At 41.2% G+C, this 18824-nt stretch overlaps 1 long non-coding RNA gene across 1 annotated transcript in view; it reads right to left on the bottom strand.

The window, feature by feature from the left end:
* Window positions 1–1709: 1709 nt before the first annotated feature.
* The window catches only part of LOC149985555 (uncharacterized), a 512847-nt gene continuing 495732 nt past the window's right edge, over window positions 1710–18824 (bottom strand). The window contains exon 4 of the long non-coding RNA XR_016495641.1: window positions 1710–4140. This is a non-coding gene — a long non-coding RNA (uncharacterized LOC149985555). The remainder of the gene's footprint in view (window positions 4141–18824) is intronic.

The following is an 18824-nucleotide window of genomic DNA, read 5'->3' as shown; positions in this document are numbered from 1 at the left end:
TTGACCCCTGGGTCACAGAAAATGAATGTAGATGTTTAAGCATAATTTATCACATGATGTTTTCATCAATGTCTCAGGATATAATAGACAATGGTTTTGGCTTGAATGAGTGCAAGATATTTAACAATCTTTTCCCGCCATTTTAACAATTTATTTTGAATGTAGATTTTGGTTTTGGATGGAGATGTTTTTGTATTGGAAACTGAATGTGTTTGGAAACAACGTTGATGTTGAGCTTAATCATGACATATTTTCAGTAACAGAGTTCATTATAATGAGTTTCCATTGGGTCCCATCATTCAAAACAGCCACACATTTCATGTCTGTAAAGGTGCTTAGTCGGGTTCAACCGGTCTCTCAGTCTCACAGTTATAATGATTATTTAACACCTATTTAACCAACTTATTCCTAATAGGCAACTTTAAAATGTTCTTTTTCTGGAGTTAAAATAGAAAAACTCAAGCCTATTGCATTTTTTTATTAGCCTATTTGATTTGACTTTGTTTGGCTCACAAAACCCATGACTCGTAAACAGAGTCCTTTTGGAAATATCAAAACAATAACAAAAGAGGTGTGGCGGAAGCTTGATGTTGCTGTGTTCTTGAATTAAAGCACTGTGTGCTGGCCATGGGGACTAATTCCCCCGTGTTGCATGGGAAAGTGTATATTTAGCCAAGTGGTCTCTGGCCTTGTTCAGTAAACAGAAAAATAAAAGTGCTTGGCAGCAGAACAATTGTGGGAATTCGCGGTTCTTGAAGTCAGAGGTCTTTCCTTGGTTCAAGTGTTTAGGACACCAAATAAAGGTTGTGTCCCAAATGGCCCCCTATTGTCAATATAGTCCCCCTATGGGCCATGGTCAAAGGTAGTGCACTTACATAGGGGTTAGGGTGCCAATTGGGGCAGGCAAGTTCTCAAAGGCTACTGGTTGAAATGCCCCATTTAGAACTGCTATAAGTCTTTGTATGTGTGACAACCACTGCTCTAGGCTAGGGCAATATTCAGCCCAAACGTTATGGTTAGAAACAAGATTTATGCTTGGCTTGGTCAAATGTGCAGTACTGAGACCCTCATTTGACACTGGAATGTTTCTCATAGGCTACTAACATCTGGAGGAGAAATTAGAGTGTACTGTAGTAATTCCCCAGGGTGTCTCTCTCTCCCTCTCTCTCTTTTGTGCTCTCACGCTCTCTCATTTTCCCTCTCTCCCTTCCTCTCTCTTGTGCTCAGTCCCTCTTCCCTCCTCCCATTTTAACCTCTCCCTCTCAAACTCTGCCACTCCCTCTCTCCTTCCACTCCCTTTCTCCTTCCACTCCCTTTCTCCTTCCACTCCCTCCCTCAAACACAGGGTTGGTTTGCTTCCTCGGTCAAGTGGAACCCCACAGTGATGCTGCATGTGAACGTCAATGGGAAGCAACCCACCACTTGCTGTGATCAAGTCTATGATTTCGCTCAAATCTCAGTTGAGGACGACCCTTAACTGGGCTGCTGTTTGTCTGATCGGCCATGACCTAGAAAATTCCTCTTCCATTTTGATATCTCTTTCACGGACAATGGTTTCAAACATTGAAGCTCTTGGGAATGACGGGGGCCTGCTCTGAGCACTTAGTTCTGTGAGGAGTTCCAGTGATCAGTGAGTTGAAAATGTGGGTGGCTGTTTCTTTAGGACATTGAGTTGAGGACAGGAAGTTCGTGAGCACACAAATAATATATTTTTTTTTTTACATTTGTAAAGCGTTTTTTATTTTAAAAGAAGAATCTCAAAATGCATAAAATAAAAGATGAACAAGAAAATGTGTTTAATATACAGCCAAATGTATTAGCACCCTTGCACGTTTCTTAAATAATTCCCTATTTCTCCTTAAATACATTGATATTTGACAAAAAAGGTTCTCCACATCTTGTTATTGGATTTTCAACATTGCAGAACCATTTGTTATTGGCGAAACTTAAAAACAAAATTATTGGCAACACAGAGCTAGTACTTAGTACAATCTAACGTCAAGATTGCTGCAGACCAATGCTCTTCAAATCAAATCAAATTGTATTCGTCACATACACATGGTTAGCAGATGTTAATGCGAGTGTAGCAAAATGCTTGTGCTTCTAGTTCCGACTATGCAGTAATATCTAACAAGTAATCTAACAAATTCACAACAACGACATTATACGCACAAAGACACACAAATGTATGGGATGGATAGAATATGTACATATGGTTGAGCGATGGCATGCAGAATAGGCAAGATGCAGTAGATGGTATAGAATACAGCATATACAGTCGTGGCCAAAACTTGAGAATGACACAAATATAAATGTTCACAAAGTCTGCTGCCTCAGTGTCTTTAGATATTTGTGTCAGATGTTACTATGGAATACTGAAGTATAATTACAAGCATTTCATAAGTGTCAAAGGCTTTTATTGACAATTACATGAAGTTGATGAAGAGTCAATATTTGCAGTGTTGAACCTTCTTTTTCAAGACCTCTGCAAATCCGCCCTGGCATGCTGTCAATTAACTTGTGGGCCACATCCTGACTGATGGCAGCCCATTCTTGCATAATCAATGCTTGGAGTTTGTCAGAATTTGTGGGGTTTTCTCAATGGGATTAAGGTCTGGGGAGTTTCCTGGCCATGGACCCAAAATATTGATGTTTTGTTCCCCGAGCCACTTAGTTATCACGTTTGCCTTATGGCAAGGTGATCCATCATGCTGGAAAAGGCATTGTTCGTCATCAAACTGTTCCTGAATGTTTGGGAGAAGTTGCTCTCGGAGGATGTGTTGGTACCATTCTTTATTCATGGCTGTGTTCTTAGGCAAAATTGTGAGTGAGCCCACTCCCTTGGCTCAGAAGCAACCCCACACATGAATGGTCTCAGGATGCTTTACTGTTGGCATGACACAGGACTGATGGTAGTGCTTACCTTGTCTTCTCCGGACAAGCTTTTTTCCAGATGCCCCAAACAATCGAAAAGAGGATTCATCAGAGAAAATGACTTTACCCCAGTCCTCAGCAGTTCCAATCCCTGTACCTTTTGCAGAATATCAGTCTTTCCCTTATGTTTTTCCTGGAGAGAAGTGGCTTCTTTGCTGCCCTTCTTGACACCAGGGCATCCTCCAAAAGTCTTTGCCTCACTGTGCGTGCAGATGAACTCACACCTGCCTGCTGCCATTTCTTAGCAAGCTCTGTACTGGTGGTGCCCCGATCCCTCAGCTGAATCAACTGTCCTGGAGCTTGCTGGACTTTCTTGGGCTACCTGAAGCCTTCTTCACAACAATTGAACCGCTCTCCTTGAAGTTCTTGATGATCCAGTAAATGGTTGATTTATGTGCAATCTTACTGGCAGCAATATCCTTTCCTGTGAAGCCCTTTTTGTGCAAAGCATTGATGACGGCACGTGTATCCTTGCAGGTAACCGTGGTTGACAGAGGAAGAACAATGATTCCAAGCACCACCCTCCTTTTGAAGCTTTCAGTCTGTTATTCGAACTCAATCAGCATGACAGAGTTATCACCAGCCTAGTCCTCATCAACACTCACACCTGTGTTAACGAGAGAATCACTGACATGATTTCAGCTGGTCCTTTTGTGGCAGAGCTGAAATTCAATGGAAATGTTTTTGGGGGGATTCAGTTCATTTGACACTTTAAAATTAATTACAATTCGTTTGATCACTCTTCATAACATTCTGGAGTATATGCAAATTGCCATCATTCAAACTGAGGCAGCAGACTTTGAAAATTAAATTTGGGTCATTCCCACGACTGTACATATGAGATGAGTAATGTAGGATATGTAAACATTATTAAAGTGTAGTTATTTAAAGTGACTAGTGATACCTTTATTAAGTCCATGTATTTAAGTGGCCAGAGATTTGAGTCTGTATGTTGGCAGCAGCCTCTCTATGCTAGTGATGGCTGGTTAATTAACAGTCTCATGGCCTTGCGATAGAAGCTGTAGCCATCAATGAGCTCCAATTCTTCAATGTTTGAGGGGTGCCTTTGACCAACTGCTGTTTTCAAATCTTGCCCTAGGTTTTTGATGGGATTCAGATCTGTACATTGCTGCCCACTCCAGAACAGCCAGCATCTCTTCTTGAACCATTCCTGGGTGTTTATGTGTTTTTGGAGTCGTTGTCCTTCTGCTGAAGAGTGGGCCAAGTTGCTCGTAAAAAGGTGCAGCAAGCCTAATGATGGCTACAGAAATCATTTGTCTGCAGTTACATTGGATTAAGGCTGTTCCACCAAGTAAAAGACTATCATAAAAAACAACAAGCAAAGTCTAGGAGGAAAAAGTAGCTCAGCTGATAGAGATAAGTCTTAATGCCTGCTTTAAAAAGCCCCAACAGTTTGAGCTGCCCTGAGATTGTCAGGAAGGGAGTTCCAAAAGTTCAGTGCGTGGCTAAGTTGAAGATAAAATGCTAAGACAAGACGATTATAATATCCCATAACTCGTTGCATAAGTAAGGAGGAATTCTAAACAAAGGGACCAGCTATTCTACTAAGCAACGGAGCTGGTCCCATGAATCTGTTTATTTTCAAACGCTTGCGCATGGAATTATATGGCTGTCCTGACCTTGGTATCTTCAACCTAGGTGTGTGGGAGCAAAAGACCTCCCCACACTTCCAGCCTGGCTGTAGGTTTTGCATTGTTGCGTAGATTGCATTCTAGTTGACACCTGATGGACACAGTTAGTTAGCTAGAGAACTCTACAAGTTATTTAGGTCATAGATTGTTTCTTGCGTACCATATACCAATTTACAGACAATTCCAAGGTTGACCATTTCCACCTAGTCATATTTTCACCATGCTTCTATATAAAAATATGACTGTACACTGGTCTATGTTATGGGCAGATATGAGCTTGGATATTTCTTTGCAAAACGTGACAGTACACTAGTCTATGTTATTGACAGCTATCAGCTACAAGGTCCATTATCTTTGACCTGATTTCCAAACACAGACACCAGTTTTCGTGGAGATACAGATCTAATCTAACCCCCATGGGGTATATCTGCTTTAAGAGAGATTGGCACGACACCACTGCATGATTAAAAGAGGGGGTTTTGTCCATCTCTGTCCTGTAACCCCTGCAAGCCAAATTACTGTCTTCCCTCACATCAAGAACACCCTCTCCCAATCTGTTGCCCCTCTATCCACTAAGAAGATTTCAACATGTCAGAAAACGCAAACCCCTCAGATCAACTGCACCGAACCACACTCTTGAATATTCTAGACTTATTAAGGCCAAACTAAAAAACTAAGTTCTGAGTAGTGGTAATTACGTGAAAGAAATATAATGAAGAATTCCCACAAGGGAATACAATTATAAGCAGATCCATTCTTGATAAAGATCTGTGGCTAAAAGGAAGAATTGTGTAAAGGAGGGGATTTGCAATGTAATGACAGATGATTATTCAAACTCTTAATCGAGCTGAAAATGTTGCACTCAACTTACTCTTGAAGCACTGCGACAAAGTAAATAACCACACCATGTGGTTCATCACAAAATACACATCCCTGGTCCCAAGTGTCCCGCTTATAGGCAATAGTGCTGATCCCACATAAGAGCTCTCTGTTATGTATGTGGTCTTTATGCACTCTTAACTTTACACACCACAAGCCTTTTGTGTACTTAACGTTACACACTCACTCTTCATGTGATCTACTTTTAGCCAGTGTGTAGACTCTGTGGGCTCTAACTTTTCTAGTAGTAGACTACACACTTGTGTAGGCTACTGTAACTTTAGAACACACATCAACTCTAATGTGGGATATGGCAATTCTGATATCACGGGATGATAATCTGTATAATTACAGGCAACAAGTTGTAAAATATGTGCAGTCCATAACAAGACAATGGTACTGGTAGAATATATAAAAAAATCAACACTACACATTTTATAACCTTACTGAATCAGTCGTAACGTTAATATGCTTTATGCTTGCTTGCTCGTGTAAATTGTGTTAAAAATGGGAAGACGTTATGGTTTAATCATGTTTAAGTCTCCTAATAGTTTTGAATGTGTTTGTTAATCTGTCCCACCCAGGGCACTTAGTTGCCATTTTTTGACATATGTTATAATGTCATTATTACTGCACTAGCTGGCAAGCTGATGGTTTGGAGGCAAATGTACGCTATGCTGCTTCTTTTCTTCTCATTACAAGTTTTACAGCTGTTTCCATATGTTAGATATAGGGTTACAGTGGGTTTATAAATCTGTTTAGCTGGATATCATTGCAAATTCAATTATTTATGGGATTTTTTTATTTCTGCATGGTGCAATTTGCGACCGTAATCAAAGATAAAAACAAAATCGTGGTTTATTACAGACATCTCCAAGTCAGAGCAGATTGGATACTCAGCAGGATTTATTCCTAACACATCTGTGACATCAGTATCAGGCTCTCTAAGTAATTCAGGGCGGCAGGTAGCCTAGTGGTTAGAGCGTTGGACTAGTAACCGAAAGGATGCTAGATTGAATCCCCGAGCTGACAAGGTCAACATCTGTTGTTCTGCCCCTGAACATGTGTCACGCCCTGACCTTAGAGAGCCTTTTTATTTCTCTATTTGGTTAGGTCGGGGTGTGATTTGGGTGGGCATTCTAGTTTTTCTATTTCTTTGTTGGCCGGGTATGATTCCCAATCAGAGGCAGCTGTCTATTGTTGTCTCTGATTGGGGATCATACTTAGGCAGCCTTTTTTCCCACCTTAGTTTGTGGGATCTTGATTTTGTATAGTTACTGTGTAGCCTGCAGAACGTTACGTTCATTTATATAATATATATATATATATTTTTAGTGTTCATCAAATAAATTAAGATGTACGCTTACCACGCTGCACCTTGGTCTACTCATTCCAACAATGAAAGTGACGACAAGGCAGTTAACCTACTGTTCCTAGGCTGTCATTGAAAATAAGAATATGCTCTTAACTGACTTACCTAGTTAAATAAAGGTGAAATAAAAAATAAAAAATACTATAGAGCATTCGTGACTAACTATGACTTTTTTTTGACTACGTTTACTGACATCGGTCATATTCAGTGGGTGTTGGGCATTCATAAAATCATCAGTAATTCTGTGCTCTAGCACATTCAGACAGGACTGTGCTCTGACATCGGAGTAGATAGTAGATAGAGTGAATTTGTGAACGCAAGAGATATGCTATTTAGATAACAATCGTTCATCATATTTAGCTAGCAAAGCGATTCACATTTGTTGCTAGCTAACCAAATGACATCTGCATCTCTAGCTGTGTAGCTACCAAACAACAATACAAGAGGAAAAAGTCAGTCACATCCACTTCTGCAATGACATGACATCTTCCTAGCAGCTAGTTTTTAGCTTGCTACATCAATAGATACGCTAGCACATTAGCCAGGTTATGACTAACTTGTGATCACTGCCCTTGCTAGTTTGATTGTATTGCCATTTCCCATTTCCCAGCCTTTCCCAGACATTCCCAAGTTAAATTAGTCCATTTTTGCCCAAAATATTGAGTCTTTATAAGTGAAACAGTGTGTCTCGTATGGAGGCAGCAAACAATGTACCAGGCCAGCTGTGATTAACAACCTGATAGAAATATGTTTTGGACCGCCAAGAATGCCTTAGTGTATGTCATGGAATTTTGAGGCAAATAAAACTTCTTATAACGTTTTGTAGCATAAACTTTGAATTTTTTATTTTGTACTGATATTATGAGTCTGTTTGTTTCATATTTGCAAAGTCGTTAAAACGCTGTCACCCTTAAGGGATAATCGACAAGGGGCTACAACGTGGAATGTGAATTGGCCTTCCACAGAGTTGCATTATTTTCCAGAGAATTCATAGAGCCCCTCATTGATTATCCCTTTTATACCATTGCTATAATTTAACACATTTGCTGCTAGAAATGTGTTCAACATCCACTGAAGTAGCTAGCAAGTTTACTATACTGAACAAAAATATAAAACGCAACATTCAACAATGTCAACGATTTCATTTAAGGAAATCAGTTAATTGAAATAAAGTCATTAGGCCCTAGTCTATGGAGTTCACATGATTGGGCAGGGGTGCAGTCATGGGTGGCCTTGGAGGGCATAGGACCACCCACTTGGCAGCCAGGCCCACCCACTGGAGAGCCAGGCCCAGCCAATCAGATTGAGTTTTTCCCCACCAAATGACTTTATTACAGTCAGAAATACTCCTCAGCACCCCCTTTGTTCAGTGTAGATAGCTACAGTACTGACATTAGTTGCCTTGGTAACTAAAACAGATTTGCTTGTTTAGCTAACCAAACAATCAGTCCTAGCTTGCTGTTGTGAAAATCAAATTCAATAATGCCACTAATGTTTTCAATTCGACTTTTGCTTTCAAAAGCAGCTCAAACATAGAACATGTAAGAATTAAGTATAGCTATTGAAATCTACCGTGCTGATATACCATGCGTTATAGGAAAATAATGTATGCTCTAGAATGCCCTTCAAGCTAATCAGAAACGAGTATTCAACAATTCCATGGTATAATTCATCAATAAGGCCTGAGGGGGTGTGGTATATGGACAATATACCACGGCTAAGAGCTGTTCTTATGCACAACGCAACACGGAGTGCCTGGACACAGCCCTTTGCTGTGGTGTATTGTCCATATATCACAAACCCCCAAGGTGCCTTAATGCTATTATAAAGTGGTTATCAATGTAATTAGAGCAGTAAAAATAAATGTTTTGACATACGTGGTATTGGTCCGATATGTCACGGCTATCAGACAATCAGCATTCAGGGCTCGAACCACCCAGTTTATAATGAAATAATAACTTTAAATATTTGCATAAAGGTGATGTTTTCCTTGATCATTCGTTATAAGTTTGTCCAGAGAATCTATTGTTGCAACAATATTTTAGATGTATATATATTTTATGTTTTATGTACAAGATGTATATTTGAATAGATTACTCTTAATATAGAATATCAGAGTATTCATCTGAATATGGCGCCGGAGGGGATGGCTGCCGTTTTATTAACCAACCGTGATATTTTGTTTGTAACTTATTTCGTACATAATGTTGCTGCTACTGTCTCTTATGACTGAAAAGAGCTTCATCAGAACAGTGACTACTCACCTCGAATTGGACTAATAATTTTTCGTTAATGAATCAGACTGGAAGGATATACCCAAAAAACACGAGAAACAGGCCCACATTCCCGTTATTCACTGGAGAAAGAAACAGAGATTTTGCGGAAAGAGATTGGGGTGCCTTGTGAGGATCAGGCGACGAGTGGCTAAGAGCCGGATGCCTGGTCAGGACCCGGAAAATGCGAGTGGGAAAGCTGCCGTTACCGTAAGTACTACTCGCCAACGTGCAATCATTGGACAATAAACTAGACGAGGCACGATCACAAATATTCTACAAACGGGACATCAAAAACTGTAATATCCCATGTTTCATGGAATCGTGGCTGAATGACGACATGGATATTCAGCTAGCGGGATACACGCTGCACCAGCAGGATAGAACAGCACACACGAGGGGGGCGGGGGGGGGGGGGGTCTGTGCATATTTGTAAACAACAGCTCTAAGGAAGTCTCTAGATTTTGCTCACCTGAAGTAGTATATTGTAATAAATTGCAGGCCACACTACTTGCCTAGAGAGTTTTCAGGTATACTTTTCGTGGCTGTTTATTTACCACCACAGACAGATGCTGGCACTAAGACCGCACAGCTGTATAAGGAAATAAACAAACAGGAAACCACTCACCCAGAGGCAGCACTCCTAGTGGCCGGAGACTTTAATGCAGGGAAACTTAAATCTAAGCCCTCCCTCGCCCTCCATTTGATAAATCCGACCACAACTCTATCCTCCTGATTCCTGCTTACAAGCTAAAATGAAAGCAGGAAGCACCAGTGACTCGGTCTATAAAAAAAAGTGGTCAGATGAAGCAGATGCTAAACTAGAGGACTGTTTTGCTAGCACAGACTGGAATATGTTCCAGGATTCTTCCGGTGGCATTGAGGAGTTCACCACATCAGTCACTGGCTTTATCAATAAGTGCATCGATAACGTCATCCCCACAGTGACTGTATGTACATACCCCAACCAGAAGCCATGGATTACAGGCAATATTCACACTGAGCTAAAGGGTAGAGCCGCCGCTTTCAAGGAGCGGGACTCTAACCCGGAAGCCTATAAGAAACAGTTAAATCGTCGATATAGAACTAAGATCGAATCGTACTACACCGGCTCCACGCTCGTCGGATGGGGCAGCAAACTATTACCCACTACAAAGGGAAGCACAGCCGAGAGCTGCCCAGTGAGCTGCTCAGTGACACGCTAAATAACTTCCATGCTCGCTTCGAGGCAAGTAACACTGAAACATGCATGAGAGCTGTTCCGGACGACTGTGTGATCACACTCTCCGCAGCCGATGTGAGTAATACCTCTAAACAGGTCAACATTCACATGGCCGCAGGGCCAGACGGAATACCAGAACATGTACACATGTTCTGAACAACTGGCAAGTGTCTTCACTGACATTTTCAAACTCTCCCTGTCTGAGTCTGTAATACCAACATGTTTCAAGCAGACCACCATAGTGCCTGTGCCCAAGAACACTAAGGAACCCAGCCTAAATGACTACCGACCCGTAGCACTAACGTCTGTAACCGTGAAATGCTTTGTAAAGCTGGTCATTCATCTAGTCAAATACTATTCACATTGCCCCCCCCCCCCTCCCCCTCCACACCACTGCCACTCTGTTGTCATCTATGCATAGTCACTTTATTTAACTCTACCTACATGTGCATACTACCTCAACTAACCGGTGCTACCTGTATATAGCCCCCCTATTGTTATTACAATAGAGATTGCATCATCTGTGGATCTGTTGGGGCGGTATGCAAATTGGAGTGGGTCTAGGGTTCCTGGGATGATGGTTTGGTGCAGCATATCTCTAGTATAAAAATGTGCGTTGATTTGTCTTGTGTAAGCAAATGTGTTGTGTTGTGTGAACAAAGTTGGAGCTGCTGGGCGGGTCTGTTTCATTGTCTATGCAATTGGATAGTGGGCAAATGGACATCATCAAAACCCAACCTTCAAATACCCATTGTGACGGACGGATGTTCCAAACTTTGTTTTAGATGAGACTGACCAAAATTATCCTATTTACACTTCGTGGTCAATTTTGTCACTATGCCATCTGTGGAAGCAAGTCAAAATAATCACACACACACACCGGTGTGGAAGGCCCTCCGAAAATGTCATTTTCATTCTCTCTCTTATTCTGTCCTCTCCCTTGACATTCTCCATCCCATCCCATCCTTCAATACTCCAAATCTTTTTAAAACTTACAGTGCCTTGCGAAAGTATTCGGCCCCCTTGAACTTTGCGACCTTTTGCCACATTTCAGGTGTCAAACATAAAGATATAAAACTGTATTTTTTTGTGAAGAATCAACAACAAGTGGGACACAATCATGAAGTGGAACGACATTTATTGGATATTTCAAACTTTTTTAACAAATCAAAAACTGAAAAATTGGGCGTGCAAAATTATTCAGCCCCCTTAAGTTAATACTTTGTAGCGCCACCTTTTGCTGCGATTACAGCTGTAAGTCGCTTGGGGTATGTCTCTATCAGTTTTGCACATCGAGAGACTGAAATTTTTTCCCCTTCCTCCTTGCAAAACAGCTCGAGCTCAGTGAGGTTGGATGGAGAGCATTTGTGAACAGCAGTTTTCAGTTCTTTCCACAGATTCTCGATTGGATTCAGGTCTGGACTTTGACTTGGCCATTCTAACAGCTGGATATGTTTATTTTTGAACCATTCCATTGTAGATTTTGCTTTATGTTTTGGATCATTGTCTTGTTGGAAGACACATCTCCGTCCCAGTCTAAGGTCTTTTGCAGACTCCATCAGGTTTTCTTCCAGAATGGTCCTGTATTTGGCTCCATCCATCTTCCCATCAATTTTAACCATCTTCCCTGTCCCTGCTGAAGAAAAGCAGGCCAAAACCATGATGCTGCCACCACCATGTTTGACAGTGGGGATGGTGTGTTCAGCTGTGTTGCTTTTACGCCAAACATAACGTTTTGCATTGTTGCAAAAAGTTCAATTTTGGTTTCATCTGACCAGAGCACCTTCTTCCACATGTTTGGTGTGTCTCCCAGGTGGCTTGTGGCAAACTTTAAACGACACTTTTTATGGATATCTTTAAGAAATGGCTTTCTTCTTGCCACTCTTCCATAAAGGCCAGATTTGTGCAATATACGACTGATTGTTGTCCTATGGACAGAGTCTCCCACCTCAGCTGTAGATCTCTGCAGTTCATCCAGAGTTATCATGGGCCTCTTGGCTGCATCTCTGATCAGTCTTCTCCTTGTATGAGCTGAAAGTTTAGAGGGACGGCCAGGTCTTGGTAGATTTGTAGTGGTCTGATACTCCTTCCATTTCAATATTATCGCTTGCACAGTGCTCCTTGGGATGTTTAAAGCTTGGGAAATCTTTTTGTATCCAAATCCGGCTTTAAACTTCTTCACAACAGTATCTCGGACCTGCCTGGTGTGTTCCTTGTTCTTCATGATGCTCTCTGCGCTTTTAACGGACCTCTGAGACTATCACAGTGCAGGTGCATTTATACGGAGACTTGATTACACACAGGTGGATTGTATTTATCATCATTAGTCATTTAGGTCAACATTGGATCATTCAGAGATCCTCACTGAACTTCTGGAGAGAGTTTGCTGCACTGAAAGTAAAGTGGCTGAATAATTTTGCACGCCCAATTTTTCAGTTTTTGATTTGTTAAAAAAGTTTGAAATATCCAATAAATGTCGTTCCACTTCATGATTGTGTCCTACTTGTTGTTGATTCTTCACAAAAAAATACAGTTTTATATCTTTATGTTTGAAGCCTGAAATGTGGCAAAAGGTCGCAAAGTTCAAGTGGGCCGAATACTTTCGCAAGGCACTGTAAGTCTCCCATCAACTCAGGGTAATTGCAGTTCCATCTATGTATTGTAATATATCATATATCATCCATCAGAACATGTACCATCCACTTATCCTGTCAGCTATGTAGTGAGATTGCCCAGGACAAAGTTTGCGAAACCCTGGGTTACATATTGAAACTGGCATCTTACATTATACTTGTCTTTTTAAAGGAAGGCCAGTTGAGAACAAGTTCTCATTTACAGCTGCGACCTGGCCAAGATAAAGCATAGCAGTGCGACAAAAACAACAAATAGTTACACATAAACAAACATACAGTCAATAACACAAAATAAAAGAAAAATAGAAAGATCTATGTACAGTGTGTGCAAATGTAGAAGAGTAGGGAGGTAGGCAATAAGTTGGTAGTGGTGTGTGGTATATGGAGTGGTGTGTGGTATATGGAGTGGTGGGTAGTATATGGGGCTTTGGTGATATAGTGACATGTAAACAACCTAACCAGCTTTGCTAGGGTGAGTAAAATGGTCAGTGAGGTGTTCTCTAATTTGTGTCTGGAAGTAGCTAGCTAGCAAGCTAGCCAACGTTAGCCAGTTAGCTTGGGTGCTTGGTTGGGACATTGGCAGCAAGCTGCAGAAGGGCGAGCAGGCTATCCGTGCAATTTTGATGGCCAAACTAGCTGAAAAACTTAGAGGGTTTATCTAAAGTTAGATTTGAGCTCATCTTGCCCTGGATCGCATTAGTTGTTGATCTTTTTGTTGTTGATGTGTATATAGGGAAATATAGTCTACCTTTATTTAGTTGTTTGATCAATAGGACTGTAAAGTTCCCAAACGTAAGAGGACTCCCGTGGCATTTAGCTACACATTTGCAGAAATCAATTAAAGTGTATTTTGTGGCTTTTGCCAAATGTGTTCTAATGATCTAAAGTCACGTTGTTGCAACTGCCTGTAAACACACAGTCCAGTTCAAAGTGATTAATGGCAAATGGCTTGTTTGCATATATGCCTACCGTAGCTCTGATTGGTTATGGCTCACCGGTCTGCGTAGACTCCGGTCCATAATCTCATAACGCATGGCTGTTTCCCACTCCATATTGCTGTAGAATTTTCACAAATGCCTTAGTGTTCGTAATTCCCAAACATTCAAAAACTGTATGAAAATGTGAAAATGACCATATCTATGTGTTTGTTTGTCAGAAATGGTTACAAAAAGTGTCATATTCCTCCTGGGGGTGTATATAAAACAGATTTTAAAAAGAAATAGTACATTTTCCAGAATGCATTAGTTTAACCCTCAAGTTCACCCTAAAGCCTTCACAAAGAAGCCAAACAAATGAAATGGTTGGTGGAAATAAATTGCTATTCTAATGACTAAGCTTAAAAATAGTATATTACAAAAAATCCAGAGAAAAGCAATATTCTTTGGTATCTGGAAGAGTGACCTGTCAGATTCAATGAAACTTCATGTTCTGTGTGATGTGGCCAATTAAATTTGAATTTCAACAAAAAAAAAATATTTGAGCACAACCCTGCTGTGCACACACCATGAGGATACAGACACTGTTTCGGAATGCATAGGGGATTTATTAAAACAATATATATTTTTCTTGCACGTTAAAGGGATAGTTCAGCCAAAATGTATGTTTGGGTCAAATTCCTCTTACCTTGAGTTGTGTCTTTAGGCTTGCAGTGCAGCTATGCTAACACTGGTACCATGGAATACAGATTTTTTGGGGACAATGCTAATCATGCTAACTCTTGGCTGTGGCAAAAGTAAACAGATTATTGTGGATACTGTCACTACTGGCCTACAGACACAACTCAAGGTAAGAATAATTGAACCCAAATTGTGGATTTAACTATCCCTTAATCATAGATTTATATTGAGCTGTTTGTTTTCTTGACTAGGGCATCAAGACCCAAGGGTCATTGAATAGGAAACAAAATGTAAAACATACTTAAAAAAGTTGTGGGGGCACAAAAGCATGGCTCAAAATCTAAACCTGACTAGTCAGAAACTTCTCAAAATAGATCTGTGGTGACGAGAGGGGTGAATGATAGGGTAAATTGTTCCTTGTTCATAAGGAATGTATCTATTATTTTTTAAACGTATCAATATTATGAATTGACTGACCATTGAACAGCAGGAAATCTTAGACTGTGCTTAAAAAAAACAAAATTGTGGGTACACTGTAGTAAGTATCATTTTCAGTAACTTGAACACATGATTTCAGTGGTCATAGAATTTATTTTATTGTTTGTGTTCAATACACCTCCGAATTTACAAGATGTCCTGTTACAGGGTTTGGTTTTTCCATTTATGTTTTGAGGGTGGACTTTAGCTCGTTAGCATGTGCGGGTGCACCGATTGGTGTCACCTCGTTCGTCAGTATGTGTTACACCTGTGATGGTTGCCTTCTCTTTTCGTGGGAAGGTGTTTCACCTGTGCTGGCCCAGTAGCTTTTTAAGAGTGGCTGGCCCAGTGCTCCACTTTTTTTGCGAGATGTGGCGGGTTAACGTCTTTAGTTGGCGCTCCCTATTTTGAGGTCTAGACAAACAATCCTTTATTTGATTTTCCCTGTTTTTGCTTCGCTCTGCCTTTTCAGTTTGCTTCCTGTCGTTAAGTTTGGTGTTTCTTGTGTTTTCTTTTCTTTTTTTCTAAACGTCAACTTTTAGTGGACACCCCCATGAGTGTCTTTCAGAATCCGTCCTTAAACCCCAACTGTTTTGGTTGTTAGTGACACTTTGTTAGTTCCACCTTCTTGAAGCGACATTATTTGGTTTTCTTGCTGGAGAACATAAAAACTGGGGCTCGTCTGGGATACTGTTTCCCATGAGTATGGTAGTCGCTCTAGTCATCTACTCTGAAGCTCTGTTGTCCCCAGATATAAATACACGTTTCAGTAGTTTGTCGCTGACCTCCACCTTGAGGGGTTATAAGATTGGTGAAATAATTTTGAAAGTTGTATAAGCAAACAGGCTAATAAAATAAAGCCATGTACTTGTTGGAAGTATTTGTGGAAAACCCTACATGGGAGATATTGTATAAATGTAGAAAGGCGAATCTGCTCGTCATTTCAAAGCATTATGACATCAAGGTGACATTTGGCGATGCAAAAGCAGTAGTCCGAGTTCATCGGTACTGCTTTGGTGGAGGAGGAAATCCTTCCCGGAGTGGAGGTTGGTGAAAAGGGCGATACGGGTAGTCGAGTACATCTTGTAGACGTGCCACTAAGGGCAAAGCTGGAGCAACACAAATTTGAGCTTGAACAACAGAAATTAGGGCTCGAGCACAAGGAAAGAGATCGTGAGGAGAGATGCGGGCAACATAAATTAAAGTTGGAGCACAGGGAAAGATAACATGAGCGTGCAGCCAAACAAGAATGTGCGCGTGCCATTCTGTTAAAAAAAAAATATGGAGCTGGAAGCGTTACAAAGGGAGATCTGTAAGCACTCCGAATCCAGTCAGGCCATCCTGCACACTGGAACTTGGTCGAAGCTGACTTGTACCGCCTTTCAACGAAAAGGAGGTGGATGTATATTTTACTCTGTTTGAGCGGATTGCCACATCCCTGAAATGGCCGACAGATACTTCTGGTCATGTAGTGTATGTGGACACCTGCTCATCGAATGTCTCACTCCAAAATCATGAGCATTAATATGGAGTTCCCCCTTTGCTGCTGTAAAAGCCTCAACTCTTCTGAGAAGGCTTTCCGCTAGATGTTGGAACATTGACAATTTTAGCGAGCTACGTGCTTCAGCACTTGGAGGTCCCGTTCGGTGAGCTTGTGTGGCCTACCACTTCGTGGCTGAGCCGTTGCTGCTTCCTAGACATTCCCACTTCACATTAACAGCACTTACAGTTGACCGGGACAGCTCTAGCAGGGCAGAAATTTAGCAAACTGACTTGTTGAAAGCTCTTCAGGTTATTTATTTGTATTTTTTTTTAAATGTATCTTTATTTAACTAGGCAAGTCAGTAAAGAACAAATTCTTAACAAATTCAGGGGCAGAACGACAGGTTTATCCCAGCTCAGGGATTCGATCTTTCAACCTTTCGGTTTCAGTCCAACGCTCTAACCACTCGGCCACCTGCCGCCCCAGTACAGGCCATTCTAATGCCAATGTTTATCTATGGAGATTGCATGCCTGTGTACTCAATTTTATATACCTGTCAGCAACAAATGTGGATTTGGTCAGTGTTCCTCCAAAGTGTTATTGTGGGAAACGCTCAGAAAGTGTGCACCACTTTCTCTTGACCAGAGTTCAGATTATGATACTGTTAAACTTCTGTCCTTTGGGCTTACGAGGTGGTCCTAGAGGCATACAGAGAACAGTTCCAGAAATGACAAAAGACAGAATCACAAAGCCATGTTGAGTTCGCAAGAGAACAAGCATGTCTTTTTAAATCGGTGTGGTTCTCAAGACATCAGGGACCTTGAGCAATTAAAGACTCTCATACTTCTCAAGCAGTTCAAGAATTGCCTTCACGGAGGGGTTGTGACCTACATTTATGAGCACAAGGATCTCTCTTGAGAAAGCTGCAGTTCTTGCAAATGAGTTTGTGTTCACAAATAAAGCACACAGTAGTTATCCCTACGCAAAAAAATAATCCAGAGAAATCACCTCCTACTGCAATATTTCAGTCAATTTCTATAGTGCCCAAAGAGATCTGCAGAAAACTGTTTTTTCATATCTGCCTGATTGTCATTACTGCTGTGAGAAAGGACAAGCTATCTCTGTGTCCCAAGTTGAAACAAAAAAATGAGAGAGAGAGAGAGAGAGATCGCTTTCTTCTTGTGGAAGCATTCCAGCCTGTCAAGTCTATGGTTGAGATTGGGGTATTTCTGAAACAAGATTTTTGGATCAGATATGTATGAACCCTTTGTGTCAGACTAATTAATTAATGTCGAAGCAGAGTGGCAATGTTGTTGAGCAGCCGGTGAACATACTGCGAGACACTGGGGCAGCCCAGTCCTTCATTCTGGAGGATATATTTTGTCTGACACTTCAGCAACTGGTTACAGTGTGTCCGAACAAGGCATGGAGAAGGGTGCATGGAAGTTTCTTTGTATAACGTGGAACTCGAGTCTGATCCTATTTCTGGTTCCGTTGTCGTTGGAGTGAGGCCAAGTCTACAGGTGAAGGGGGTCTCATTTATTTTGGAAAACAATTTGGCTAGGAACCCAGAGTAGAAGAACCTGATGGGTTATTGGAAAAGTACCCGAGAGTGTTTCCAGTGTGTGCCGTTACACGTGCTAGGTCTAAGAAAGTCGCTGGGAGCAAGTCTTGTGTTGAGGAGAATGAGAGTGATTCCACGATGGTCGATCTGTCCGAGATGTTTGTGGGCGATCCTGATTTCGCTAAACTTCCTGAGATGACCTCTCCTTTGAAAACCCCAAAGGTGAGCGATGTCTAGGAAGCAGCTGATTGCTGAAAAGAGTAAAGATGTTTCCCCCTCCCCTCTTTTTGCTGAGATACATCCAGAGGAGTTTATGAAGTTTGTGTGGGTTTTATAAGAGATAGTGTTCTAATGAGGAAATGGTGTTCTCGCGCCCTTCTGGGCAAGACTACTGGTCCAGTGTATCTCAAATTGTCATTCCAGTTACACTTCAAAAAGAGATACTTAGGTTGGCTCACAATGGTAGTATGGCAGACGATCTTGGAGTCAACAAAACGTATGACCGTATTTTGCATAACTTCTTCTGGCCTGGTCCGAAACAGGATTTTGTGGCTTACTGTAAATCCTGTCGTGTTTGCAATGAAAGTGAACCAAGCTGTATCAGTTGCACCTTTGCAGCATATTCCTGCTTTTGACAAACCTTTCAGCTGGGTTCGGGTGGACTGTGTTTGCCCAAAGCCAAGAGTGGTAACCAGTTTCTCTTAACCATCACGTGTTGC

The sequence above is a fragment of the Oncorhynchus mykiss genome, chromosome 1 (assembly GCF_057628025.1).
Source record: "Oncorhynchus mykiss isolate SJ-2025 chromosome 1, ASM5762802v1, whole genome shotgun sequence".
NCBI lineage: Eukaryota > Metazoa > Chordata > Actinopteri > Salmoniformes > Salmonidae > Oncorhynchus > Oncorhynchus mykiss.
Note: the sequence above shows the minus strand (reverse complement) of the source record. Positions and strands in the feature narration are given on the sequence as shown.